The sequence below is a fragment of the Pelobates fuscus genome, chromosome 1, assembly GCF_036172605.1.
Source record: "Pelobates fuscus isolate aPelFus1 chromosome 1, aPelFus1.pri, whole genome shotgun sequence".
NCBI lineage: Eukaryota > Metazoa > Chordata > Amphibia > Anura > Pelobatidae > Pelobates > Pelobates fuscus.
In genome coordinates, this window is record NC_086317.1 from 107,394,592 (window position 1) to 107,407,524 (window position 12,933).

At 38.6% G+C, this 12,933-nt stretch overlaps 7 non-coding genes across 7 annotated transcripts; all 7 read right to left on the bottom strand.

Annotated features, from left to right (window-relative positions):
- Nucleotides 1-604: 604 nt before the first annotated feature.
- On the bottom strand, nt 605-686 carry TRNAS-GCU (transfer RNA serine (anticodon GCU)). Its single transcript has one exon. It is a non-coding gene; the product is annotated as a tRNA-Ser (tRNA).
- Nucleotides 687-1,807: 1,121 nt separating this feature from the next.
- On the bottom strand, nt 1,808-1,889 carry TRNAS-GCU (transfer RNA serine (anticodon GCU)). Its single transcript has one exon. It is a non-coding gene; the product is annotated as a tRNA-Ser (tRNA).
- Nucleotides 1,890-2,896: 1,007 nt separating this feature from the next.
- TRNAS-GCU (transfer RNA serine (anticodon GCU)) lies at nt 2,897-2,978 on the bottom strand. Its single transcript has one exon. It is a non-coding gene; the product is annotated as a tRNA-Ser (tRNA).
- Nucleotides 2,979-6,961: 3,983 nt separating this feature from the next.
- On the bottom strand, nt 6,962-7,043 carry TRNAS-GCU (transfer RNA serine (anticodon GCU)). Its single transcript has one exon. It is a non-coding gene; the product is annotated as a tRNA-Ser (tRNA).
- A 2,203-nt stretch (nt 7,044-9,246) lies between these two features.
- Nucleotides 9,247-9,328, bottom strand: TRNAS-GCU (transfer RNA serine (anticodon GCU)). Its single transcript has one exon. It is a non-coding gene; the product is annotated as a tRNA-Ser (tRNA).
- Nucleotides 9,329-10,335: 1,007 nt separating this feature from the next.
- TRNAS-GCU (transfer RNA serine (anticodon GCU)) lies at nt 10,336-10,417 on the bottom strand. The gene has a single exon. It is a non-coding gene; the product is annotated as a tRNA-Ser (tRNA).
- A 2,203-nt stretch (nt 10,418-12,620) lies between these two features.
- Nucleotides 12,621-12,702, bottom strand: TRNAS-GCU (transfer RNA serine (anticodon GCU)). The gene has a single exon. It is a non-coding gene; the product is annotated as a tRNA-Ser (tRNA).
- Nucleotides 12,703-12,933: the final 231 nt, after the last annotated feature.

Genomic DNA, 12,933 nt, shown 5'->3' on the forward strand with positions numbered 1-12,933 from the left:
ACAGCTTGAAAGAAGAGCAGAAATTGCAAAGATCATTTCTGAATGCTTTTCGCGGATCTTATAGTTAAACTCCTAGAAATAAGAGATGTAGTAAATGATACATTAACCAAGGATGTTGAAAGCTTTGCTACACTTGATGTACTCCAATGCTAGAAATGGGTACTTAGCGCTTCTTAAGTAGCATGGAATGCATGAATTCCCTTTAGATTTTGTCTTCAAGTGTGTGGCGAATAGGTCTCCTATCGTTTACTGGACTTCATCTAAAGGATTGTGTTTTGTAGTCTAGTTTGTGTTAGTTCTACACATAAAATTGGGGAGGCTAATAATGTGAATTTTTGTTTGATTGTTGCAATTAAGAGAAGGCTTAGGGTTAAGCTCTACATATCAGGGGGAAAACTGTTCTCTTTGCCCAGGTGAGGAACCGCTACAGCATTAAATCTAAAATAAATATGGATCCGTGCTTATTTATATAGTGAATGTTCCACGGATCCTCCTTTAAAATGGACTGATATTTACAAGAAGATGACAGTTGTCATTCGATAAGGTGATCCACACAAGGCAAAATGAATTGGCAAAGTTCTACAAGAAAGCTTTGAAGAAAAGTCGACGAAGATGGGATTCGAACCCATGCGTGCAGAGCACAATGGATTAGCAGTCCATCGCCTTAACCACTCGGCCACCTCGTCTGGCTTTTTTGTTTTTTAGCGGTTAGACGCGGTCCGTGCTATACGCGGTCACCGTGACATCCGTGGAATGTAGACCAGGTCAGCGAATGGCTCATGTTCAAATTTTAGAAATCTACAGCTTGAAAGAAGAGCAGAAATTGCAAAGATCATTTCTGAATGCTTTTCGTGGATCTTATAGTTAAACTCCTAGAAATAAGAGATGTAGTAAATGATACATTAACCAAGGATGTTGAAAGCTTTGCTACACTTGATGCACTCCAATGCTAGAAACGTGTACTTAGCGCTTCTTAAGTAGCATGGAATGCATGAATTCCCTTTAGATTTTGTCTTCAAGTGTGTGGAGAATAGGTCTGCTATCGTTTACTGGACTTCATCTAAAGGATTGTGTTTTGTAGTCTAGTTTGTGTTAGTTCTACACATAAAATTGGGGAGGCTAATAATGTGAATTTTTGTTTGATTGTTGCAATTAAGACAAGGCTTAGGGTTAAGCTCTACATATCAGGGGGAAAACTGTTCTCTTTGCCCAGGTGAGGAACCGCAACAACATTAAAACTAAAATAAATAAGGATCCGTGTCTATTTATGTAGTGAAAGTGCCACGGATCCTCCTTTAAAATGGCCTCATATTTACAAGAAGATGACAGTTGTCATTCGATAAGGTGATCCACACATGGGCAAATGAGTTGGCAAAGTTCTACAAGAAACCGTGAGATACGTAGAAATTGCAAAGATCATTTCTGAATGCTTTTCGTGGATCTGATAGTTAAACTCCTAGAAATTTAGAGATGTAGTAAATGACTATATCATTTACTACATCTCTAAATTTCTAGGAGTTTAACTATCAGATCCACGAAAAGCATCCAGAAATGATCTTTGCAATTTCTACGTATCTCACGGTTTCTTGTAGAACTTTGCCAACTCATTTGCCCAGGTGAGGAACCGCTACAGCATTAAATCTAAAATAAATAAGGATCCGTGCTTATTTATATAGTGAATGTTCCACGGATCCTCCTTTAAAATGGACTGATATTTACAAGAAGATGACAGTTGTCATTCGATAAGGTGATCCACACAAGGCAAAATGAATTGGCAAAGTTCTACAAGAAAGCTTTGAAGAAAAGTCGACGAAGATGGGATTTGAACCCATGCGTGCAGAGCACAATGGATTAGCAGTCCATCGCCTTAACCACTCGGCCACCTCGTCTGGCTTTGGTGTTTTTTAGCGGTTAGACGCGGTCCGTGCTATACGCGGTCACCGTGACATCCGTGGAATGTAGACCAGGTCAGCGAATGGCTCATTTTCAAATTTTAGAAATCTACAGCTTGAAAGAAGAGCAGAAATTGCAAAGATCATTTCTGAATGCTTTTCGTGGATCTTATAGTTAAACTCCTAGAAATAAGAGATGTAGTAAATGATACATTAACCAAGGATGTTGAAAGCTTTGCTACACTTGATGCACTCCAATGCTAGAAATGTGTACTTAGCGCTTCTTAAGTAGCATGGAATGCATGAATTCCCTTTAGATTTTGTCTTCAAGTGTGTGGAGAATAGGTCTGCTATCGTTTACTGGACTTCATCTAAAGGATTGTGTTTTGTAGTCTAGTTTGTGTTAGTTCTACACATAAAATTGGGGAGGCTAATAATGTGAATTTTTGTTTGATTGTTGCAATTAAGACAAGGCTTAGGGTTAAGCTCTACATATCAGGGGGAAAACTGTTCTCTTTGCCCAGGTGAGGAACCGCAACAACATTAAATCTAAAATAAATAAGGATCCGTGTCTATTTATGTAGTGAAAGTGCCACGGATCCTCCTTTAAAATGGCCTCATATTTACAAGAAGATGACAGTTGTCATTCGATAAGGTGATCCACACATGGGCAAATGAGTTGGCAAAGTTCTACAAGAAACCGTGAGATACGTAGAAATTGCAAAGATCATTTCTGAATGCTTTTCGTGGATCTGATAGTTAAACTCCTAGAAATTTAGAGATGTAGTAAATGATATAGTTCTCTTTGCCCAGGTGAGGAACCGCTACAGCATTAAATCTAAAATAAATAAGGATCCGTGCTTATTTATATAGTGAATGTTCCACGGATCCTCCTTTAAAATGGACTGATATTTACAAGAAGATGACAGTTGTCATTCGATAAGGTGATCCACACAAGGCAAAATGAATTGGCAAAGTTCTACAAGAAAGCTTTGAAGAAAAGTCGACGAAGATGGGATTCGAACCCATGCGTGCAGAGCACAATGGATTAGCAGTCCATCGCCTTAACCACTCGGCCACCTCGTCTGGCTTTGGTGTTTTTTAGCGGTTAGACGCGGTCCGTGCTATACGCGGTCACCGTGACATCCGTGGAATGTAGACCAGTTCAGCGAATGGCTCATGTTCAAATTTTAGAAATCTACAGCTTGAAAGAAGAGCAGAAATTGCAAAGATCATTTCTGAATGCTTTTCGTGGATCTGATAGTTAAACTCCTAGAAATTTAGAGATGTAGTAAATGATATAGTTCTCTTTGCCCAGGTGAGGAACCGCTACAGCATTAAATCTAAAATAAATAAGGATCCGTGCTTATTTATATAGTGAATGTTCCACGGATCCTCCTTTAAAATGGACTGATATTTACAAGAAGATGACAGTTGTCATTCGATAAGGTGATCCACACAAGGCAAAATGAATTAGCAAAGTTCTACAAGAAAGCTTTGAAGAAAAGTCGACGAAGATGGGATTCGAACCCATGCGTGCAGAGCACAAAGGATTAGCAGTCCATCGCCTTAACCACTCAGCCACCTCGTCTGGCTTTGGTGTTTTTTAGCGGTTAGACGCGGTCCGTGCTATACGCGGTCACCGTGACATCCGTGGAATGTAGACCAGGTCAGCGAATGGCTCATGTTCAAATTTTAGAAATCTACAGCTTGAAAGAAGAGCAGAAATTGCAAAGATCATTTCTGAATGCTTTTCGTGGATCTTATAGTTAAACTCCTAGAAATAAGAGATGTAGTAAATGATACATTAACCAAGGATGTTGAAAGCTTTGCTACACTTGATGCACTCCAATGCTAGAAATGTGTACTTAGCGCTTCTTAAGTAGCATGGAATGCATGAATTCCCTTTAGATTTTGTCTTCAAGTGTGTGGAGAATAGGTCTGCTATCGTTTACTGGACTTCATCTAAAGGATTGTGTTTTGTAGTCTAGTTTGTGTTAGTTCTACACATAAAATTGGGGAGGCTAATAATGTGAATTTTTGTTTGATTGTTGCAATTAAGACAAGGCTTAGGGTTAAGCTCTACATATCAGGGGGAAAACTGTTCTCTTTGCCCAGGTGAGGAACCGCAACAACATTAAATCTAAAATAAATAAGGATCCGTGTCTATTTATGTAGTGAAAGTGCCACGGATCCTCCTTTAAAATGGCCTCATATTTACAAGAAGATGACAGTTGTCATTTGATAAGGTGATCCACACATGGGCAAATGAGTTGGCAAAGTTCTACAAGAAACCATGAGATACGTAGAAATTGCAAAGATCATTTCTGAATGCTTTTCGTGGATCTAATAGTTAAACTCCTAGAAATTTAGAGATGTAGTAAATGATATAGTTCTCTTTGCCCAGGTGAGGAACCGCAACAACATTAAATCTAAAATAAATAAGGATCCGTGTCTATTTATGTAGTGAAAGTGCCACGGATCCTCCTGTAAAATGGCCTCATATTTACAAGAAGATGACAGTTGTCATTCGATAAGGTGATCCACACATGGGCAAATGAGTTGGCAAAGTTCTACAAGAAACCGTGAGATACGTAGAAATTGCAAAGATCATTTCTGAATGCTTTTCGTGGATCTGATAGTAAAACTCCTAGAAATTTAGAGATGTAGTAAATGATATAGTTCTCTTTGCCCAGGTGAGGAACCGCTACAGCATTAAATCTAAAATAAATAAGGATCCGTGCTTATTTATATAGTGAATGTTCCACGGATCCTCCTTTAAAATGGACTGATATTTACAAGAAGATGACAGTTGTCATTCGATAAGGTGATCCACACAAGGCAAAATGAATTGGCAAAGTTCTACAAGAAAGCTTTGAAGAAAAGTCAACAAAGATGGGATTCGAACCCATGCATGCAGAGCTCAATGGATTAGCAGTCCATCGCCTTAACCACTCGGCCACCTCGTCTGGCTTTGGTGTTTTTTAGCGGTTAGACGCGGTCCGTGCTATACGCGGTCACCGTGACATCCGTGGAATGTAGACCAGGTCAGCGAATGGCTCATGTTCAAATTTTAGAAATCTACAGCTTGAAAGAAGAGCAGAAATTGCAAAGATCATTTCTGAATGCTTTTCGTGGATCTTATAGTTAAACTCCTAGAAATAAGAGCTGTAGTAAATGATACATTAACCAAGGATGTTGAAAGCTTTGCTACACTTGATGCACTCCAATGCTAGAAATGTGTACTTAGCGCTTCTTAAGTAGCATGGAATGCATGGATTCCCTTTAGATTTTGTCTTCAAGTGTGTGGAGAATAGGTCTGCTATCGTTTACTGGACTTCATCTAAAGGATTGTGTTTTGTAGTCTAGTTTGTGTTAGTTCTACACATAAAATTGGGGAGGCTAATAATGTGAATTTTTGTTTGATTGTTGCAATTAAGACAAGGCTTAGGGTTAAGCTCTACATATCAGGGGGAAAACTGTTCTCTTTGCCCAGGTGAGGAACCGCAACAACATTAAATCTAAAATAAATAAGGATCCGTGCTTATTTATATAGTGAATGTTCCACGGATCCTCCTTTAAAATGGCCTCATATTTACAAGAAGATGACAGTTGTCATTCGATAAGGTGATCCACACATGGGCAAATGAGTTGGCAAAGTTCTACAAGAAACCGTGAGATACGTAGAAATTGCAAAGATCATTTCTGAATGCTTTTCGTGGATCTGATAGTTAAACTCCTAGAAATTTAGAGATGTAGTAAATGATATAGTTCTCTTTGCCCAGGTGAGGAACCGCTACAGCATTAAATCTAAAATAAATAAGGATCCGTGCTTATTTATATAGTGAATGTTCCACGGATCCTCCTTTAAAATGGACTGATATTTACAAGAAGATGACAGTTGTCATTCGATAAGGTGATCTATCCACACAAGGCAAAATGAATTGGCAAAGTTCTACAAGAAAGCTTTGAAGAAAAGTCGACGAAGATGGGATTTTAACCCATGCGTGCAGAGCACAATGGATTAGCAGTCCATCGCCTTAACCACTCGGCCACCTCGTCTGGCTTTGGTGTTTTTTAGCGGTTAGACGCGGTCCGTGCTATACGCGGTCACCGTGACATCCGTGGAATGTAGACCAGGTCAGCGAATGGCTCATGTTCAAATTTTAGAAATCTACAGCTTGAAAGAAGAGCAGAAATTGCAAAGATCATTTCTGAATGCTTTTCGTGGATCTTATAGTTAAACTCCTAGAAATAAGAGATGTAGTAAATGAGACATTAACCAAGGATGTTGAAAGCTTTGCTACACTTGATGCACTCCAATGCTAGAAATGTGTACTTAGCGCTTCTTAAGTAGAATGGAATGCATGAATTCCCTTTAGATTTTGTCTTCAAGTGTGTGGAGAATAGGTCTGCTATCGTTTACTGGACTTCATCTAAAGGATTGTGTTTTGTAGTCTAGTTTGTGTTAGTTCTACACATAAAATTGGGGAGGCTAATAATGTGAATTTTTGTTTGATTGTTGCAATTAAGTCAAGGCTTAGGGTTAAGCTCTACATATCAGGGGGAAAACTGTTCTCTTTGCCCAGGTGAGGAACCACAACAACATTAAATCTAAAATAAATAAGGATCCGTGTCTATTTATGTAGTGAAAGTGCCACGGATCCTCCTTTAAAATGGCCTCATATTTACAAGAAGATGACAGTTGTCATTCGATAATGTAATCCACACATGGGCAAATGAGTTGGCAAAGTTCTACAAGAAACCGTGAGATACGTAGAAATTGCAAAGATCATTTCTGAATGCTTTTCGTGGATCTGATAGTTAAACTCCTAGAAATTTAGAGATGTAGTAAATGATATAGTTCTCTTTGCCCAGGTGAGGAACCGCTACAGCATTAAATCTAAAATAAATAAGGATCCGTGCTTATTTATATAGTGAATGTTCCACGGATCCTCCTTTAAAATGGACTGATATTTACAAGAAGATGACAGTTGTCATTCGATAAGGTGATCCACTCAAGGCAAAATGAATTGGCAAAGTTCTACAAGAAAGCTTTGAAGAAAAGTCGACGAAGATGGGATTCGAACCCATGCGTGCAGAGCACAATGGATTAGCAGTCCATCGCCTTAACCACTCGGCCACCTCGTCTGGCTTTGGTGATTTTTAGCGGTTAGACGCGGTCCGTGCTATACGCGGTCACCGTGACATCCGTGGAATGTAGACCAGGTCAGCGAATGGCTCATGTTCAAATTTTAGAAATCTACAGCTTGAAAGAAGAGCAGAAATTGCAAAGATCATTTCTGAATGCTTTTCGTGGATCTTATAGTTAAACTCCTAGAAATAAGAGATGTAGTAAATGATACATTAACCAAGGATGTTGAAAGCTTTGCTACACTTGATGCACTCCAATGCTAGAAATGTGTACTTAGCGCTTCTTAAGTAGCATGGAATGCATGAATTCCCTTTAGATTTTGTCTTCAAGTGTGTGGAGAATAGGTCTGCTATCGTTTACTGGACTTCATCTAAAGGATTGTGTTTTGTAGTCTAGTTTGTGTTAGTTCTACACATAAAATTGGGGAGGCTAATAATGTGAATTTTTGTTTGATTGTTGCAATTAAGACAAGGCTTAGGGTTAAGCTCTACATATCAGGGGGAAAACTGTTCTCTTTGCCCAGGTGAGGAACCGCAACAACATTAAATCTAAAATAAATAAGGATCCGTGTCTATTTATGTAGTGAAAGTGCCACGGATCCTCCTTTAAAATGGCCTCATATTTACAAGAAGATGACAGTTGTCATTCGATAAGGTGATCCACACATGGGCAAATGAGTTGGCAAAGTTCTACAAGAAACCGTGAGATACGTAGAAATTGCAAAGATCATTTCTGAATGCTTTTCGTGGATCTGATAGTTAAACTCCTAGAAAGTTAGAGATGTAGTAAATGATATAGTTCTCTTTGCCCAGGTGAGGAACCGCTACAGCATTAAATCTAAAATGAATAAGGATCCGTGCTTATTTATATAGTGAATGTTCCACGGATCCTCCTTTAAAATGGACTGATATTTACAAGAAGATGACAGTTGTCATTCGATAAGGTGATCCCCACAAGGCAAAATGAATTTGCAAAGTTCTACAAGAAACCGTGAGATACGTAGAAATTGCAAAGATCATTTCTGAATGCTTTTCGTGGATCTGATAGTTAAACTCCTAGAAATTTAGAGATGTAGTAAATGATATAGTTCTCTCTGCCCAGGTGAGGAACCGCAACAACATTAAATCTAAAATAAATAAGGATCCGTGTCTATTTATGTAGTGAAAGTGCCACGGATCCTCCTGTAAAATGGCCTCATATTTACAAGAAGATGACAGTTGTCATTCGATAAGGTGATCCACACATGGGCAAATGAGTTGGCAAAGTTCTACAAGAAACCGTGAGATACGTAGAAATTGCAAAGATCATTTCTGAATGCTTTTCGTGGATCTGATAGTTAAACTCCTAGAAATTTAGAGATGTAGTAAATGATATAGTTCTCTTTGCCCAGGTGAGGAACCGCTACAGCATTAAATCTAAAATAAATAAGGATCCGTGCTTATTTATATAGTGAATGTTCCACGGATCCTCCTTTAAAATGGACTGATATTTACAAGAAGATGACAGTTGTCATTCGATAAGGTGATCCACACAATAGGTCTGCTATCGTTTACTGGACTTCATCTAAAGGATTGTGTTTTGTAGTCTAGTTTGTGTTAGTTCTACACATAAAATTGGGGAGGCTAATAATGTGAATTTTTGTTTGATTGTTGCAATTAAGACAAGGCTTAGGGTTAAGCTCTATATATCAGGGGGAAACTGTTCTCTTTGCCCAGGTGAGGAACCGCAACAACATTAAATCTAAAATAAATAAGTATCCGTGTCTATTTATGTAGTGAAAGTGCCACGGATCCTCCTTTAAAATGGCCTCATATTTACAAGAAGATGACAGTTGTCATTCGATAAGGTGATCCACACATGGGCAAATGAGTTGGCAAAGTTCTACAAGAAACCGTGAGATACGTAGAAATTGCAAAGATCATTTCTGAATGCTTTTCGTGGATCTGATAGTTAAACTCCTAGAAATTTAGAGATGTAGTAAATGATATAGTTCTCTTTGCCCAGGTGAGGAACCGCTACAGCATTAAATCTAAAATAAATAAGCATTCGTGCTTATTTATATAGTGAATGTTCCACGGATCCTCCTTTAAAATGGACTGATATTTACAAGAAGATGACAGTTGTCATTCGATAAGGTGATCCATCCACACAAGGCAAAATGAATTGGCAAAGTTCTACAAGAAAGCTTTGAAGAAAAGTCGACGAAGATGGGATTCGAACCCATGCGTGCAGAGCACAATGGATTAGCAGTCCATCGCCTTAACCACTCGGCCACCTCGTCTGGCTTTGGTGTTTTTTAGCGGTTAGACGCGGTCCATGCTATACGCGGTCACCGTGACATCCGTGGAATGTAGACCAGGTCAGCGAATGGCTCATGTTCAAATTTTAGAAATCTACAGCTTGAAAGAAGAGCAGAAATTGCAAAGATCATTTCTGAATGCTTTTCGTGGATCTTATAGTTAAACTCCTAGAAATAAGAGATGTAGTAAATGAGACATTAACCAAGGATGTTGAAAGCTTTGCTACACTTGATGCACTCCAATGCTAGAAATGTGTACTTAGCGCTTCTTAAGTAGAATGGAATGCATGAATTCCCTTTAGATTTTGTCTTCAAGTGTGTGGAGAATAGGTCTGCTATCGTTTACTGGACTTCATCTAAAGGATTGTGTTTTGTAGTCTAGTTTGTGTTAGTTCTACACATAAAATTGGGGAGGCTAATAATGTGAATTTTTGTTTGATTGTTGCAATTAAGTCAAGGCTTAGGGTTAAGCTCTACATATCAGGGGGAAAACTGTTCTCTTTGCCCAGGTGAGGAACCACAACAACATTAAATCTAAAATAAATAAGGATCCGTGTCTATTTATGTAGTGAAAGTGCCACGGATCCTCCTTTAAAATGGCCTCATATTTACAAGAAGATGACAGTTGTCATTCGATAAGGTGATCCACACATGGGCAAATGAGTTGGCAAAGTTCTACAAGAAACCGTGAGATACGTAGAAATTGCAAAGATCATTTCTGAATGCTTTTCGTGGATCTGATAGTTAAACTCCTAGAAATTTAGAGATGTAGTAAATGATATAGTTCTCTTTGCCCAGGTGAGGAACCGCTACAGCATTAAATCTAAAATAAATAAGGATCCGTGCTTATTTATATAGTGAATGTTCCACAGATCCTCCTTTAAAATGGACTGATATTTACAAGAAGATGACAGTTGTCATTCGATAAGGTGATCCACTCAAGGCAAAATGAATTGGCAAAGTTCTACAAGAAAGCTTTGAAGAAAAGTCGACGAAGATGGGATTCGAACCCATGCGTGCAGAGCACAATGGATTAGCAGTCCATCGCCTTAACCACTCGGCCACCTCGTCTGGCTTTGGTGATTTTTAGCGGTTAGACGCGGTCCGTGCTATACGCGGTCACCGTGACATCCGTGGAATGTAGACCAGGTCAGCGAATGGCTCATGTTCAAATTTTAGAAATCTACAGCTTGAAAGAAGAGCAGAAATTGCAAAGATCATTTCTGAATGCTTTTCGTGGATCTTATAGTTAAACTCCTAGAAATAAGAGATGTAGTAAATGATACATTAACCAAGGATGTTGAAAGCTTTGCTACACTTGATGCACTCCAATGCTAGAAATGTGTACTTAGCGCTTCTTAAGTAGCATGGAATGCATGAATTCCCTTTAGATTTTGTCTTCAAGTGTGTGGAGAATAGGTCTGCTATCGTTTACTGGACTTCATCTAAAGGATTGTGTTTTGTAGTCTAGTTTGTGTTAGTTCTACACATAAAATTGGGGAGGCTAATAATGTGAATTTTTGTTTGATTGTTGCAATTAAGACAAGGCTTAGGGTTAAGCTCTACATATCAGGGGGAAAACTGTTCTCTTTGCCCAGGTGAGGAACCGCAACAACATTAAATCTAAAATAAATAAGGATCCGTGTCTATTTATGTAGTGAAAGTGCCACGGATCCTCCTTTAAAATGGCCTCATATTTACAAGAAGATGACAGTTGTCATTCGATAAGGTGATCCACACATGGGCAAATGAGTTGGCAAAGTTCTACAAGAAACCGTGAGATACGTAGAAATTGCAAAGATCATTTCTGAATGCTTTTCGTGGATCTGATAGTTAAACTCCTAGAAAGTTAGAGATGTAGTAAATGATATAGTTCTCTTTGCCCAGGTGAGGAACCGCTACAGCATTAAATCTAAAATGAATAAGGATCCGTGCTTATTTATATAGTGAATGTTCCACGGATCCTCCTTTAAAATGGACTGATATTTACAAGAAGATGACAGTTGTCATTCGATAAGGTGATCCCCACAAGGCAAAATGAATTTGCAAAGTTCTACAAGAAACCGTGAGATACGTAGAAATTGCAAAGATCATTTCTGAATGCTTTTCGTGGATCTGATAGTTAAACTCCTAGAAATTTAGAGATGTAGTAAATGATATAGTTCTCTCTGCCCAGGTGAGGAACCGCAACAACATTAAATCTAAAATAAATAAGGATCCGTGTCTATTTATGTAGTGAAAGTGCCACGGATCCTCCTGTAAAATGGCCTCATATTTACAAGAAGATGACAGTTGTCATTCGATAAGGTGATCCACACATGGGCAAATGAGTTGGCAAAGTTCTACAAGAAACCGTGAGATACGTAGAAATTGCAAAGATCATTTCTGAATGCTTTTCGTGGATCTGATAGTTAAACTCCTAGAAATTTAGAGATGTAGTAAATGATATAGTTCTCTTTGCCCAGGTGAGGAACCGCTACAGCATTAAATCTAAAATAAATAAGGATCCGTGCTTATTTATATAGTGAATGTTCCACGGATCCTCCTTTAAAATGGACTGATATTTACAAGAAGATGACAGTTGTCATTCGATAAGGTGATCCACACAATAGGTCTGCTATCGTTTACTGGACTTCATCTAAAGGATTGTGTTTTGTAGTCTAGTTTGTGTTAGTTCTACACATAAAATTGGGGAGGCTAATAATGTGAATTTTTGTTTGATTGTTGCAATTAAGACAAGGCTTAGGGTTAAGCTCTATATATCAGGGGGAAACTGTTCTCTTTGCCCAGGTGAGGAACCGCAACAACATTAAATCTAAAATAAATAAGTATCCGTGTCTATTTATGTAGTGAAAGTGCCACGGATCCTCCTTTAAAATGGCCTCATATTTACAAGAAGATGACAGTTGTCATTCGATAAGGTGATCCACACATGGGCAAATGAGTTGGCAAAGTTCTACAAGAAACCGTGAGATACGTAGAAATTGCAAAGATCATTTCTGAATGCTTTTCGTGGATCTGATAGTTAAACTCCTAGAAATTTAGAGATGTAGTAAATGATATAGTTCTCTTTGCCCAGGTGAGGAACCGCTACAGCATTAAATCTAAAATAAATAAGGATTCGTGCTTATTTATATAGTGAATGTTCCACGGATCCTCCTTTAAAATGGACTGATATTTACAAGAAGATGACAGTTGTCATTCGATAAGGTGATCCATCCACACAAGGCAAAATGAATTGGCAAAGTTCTACAAGAAAGCTTTGAAGAAAAGTCGACGAAGATGGGATTCGAACCCATGCGTGCAGAGCACAATGGATTAGCAGTCCATCGCCTTAACCACTCGGCCACCTCGTCTGGCTTTGGTGTTTTTTAGCGGTTAGACGCGGTCCGTGCTATACGCGGTCACCGTGAGATCCGTGGAATGTAGACCAGGTCAGCGAATGGCTCATGTTCAAATTTTAGAAATCTACAGCTTGAAAGAAGAGCAGAAATTGCAAAGATCATTTCTGAATGCTTTTCGTGGATCTTATAGTTAAACTCCTAGAAATAAGAGATGTAGTAAATGATACATTAACCAAGGATGTT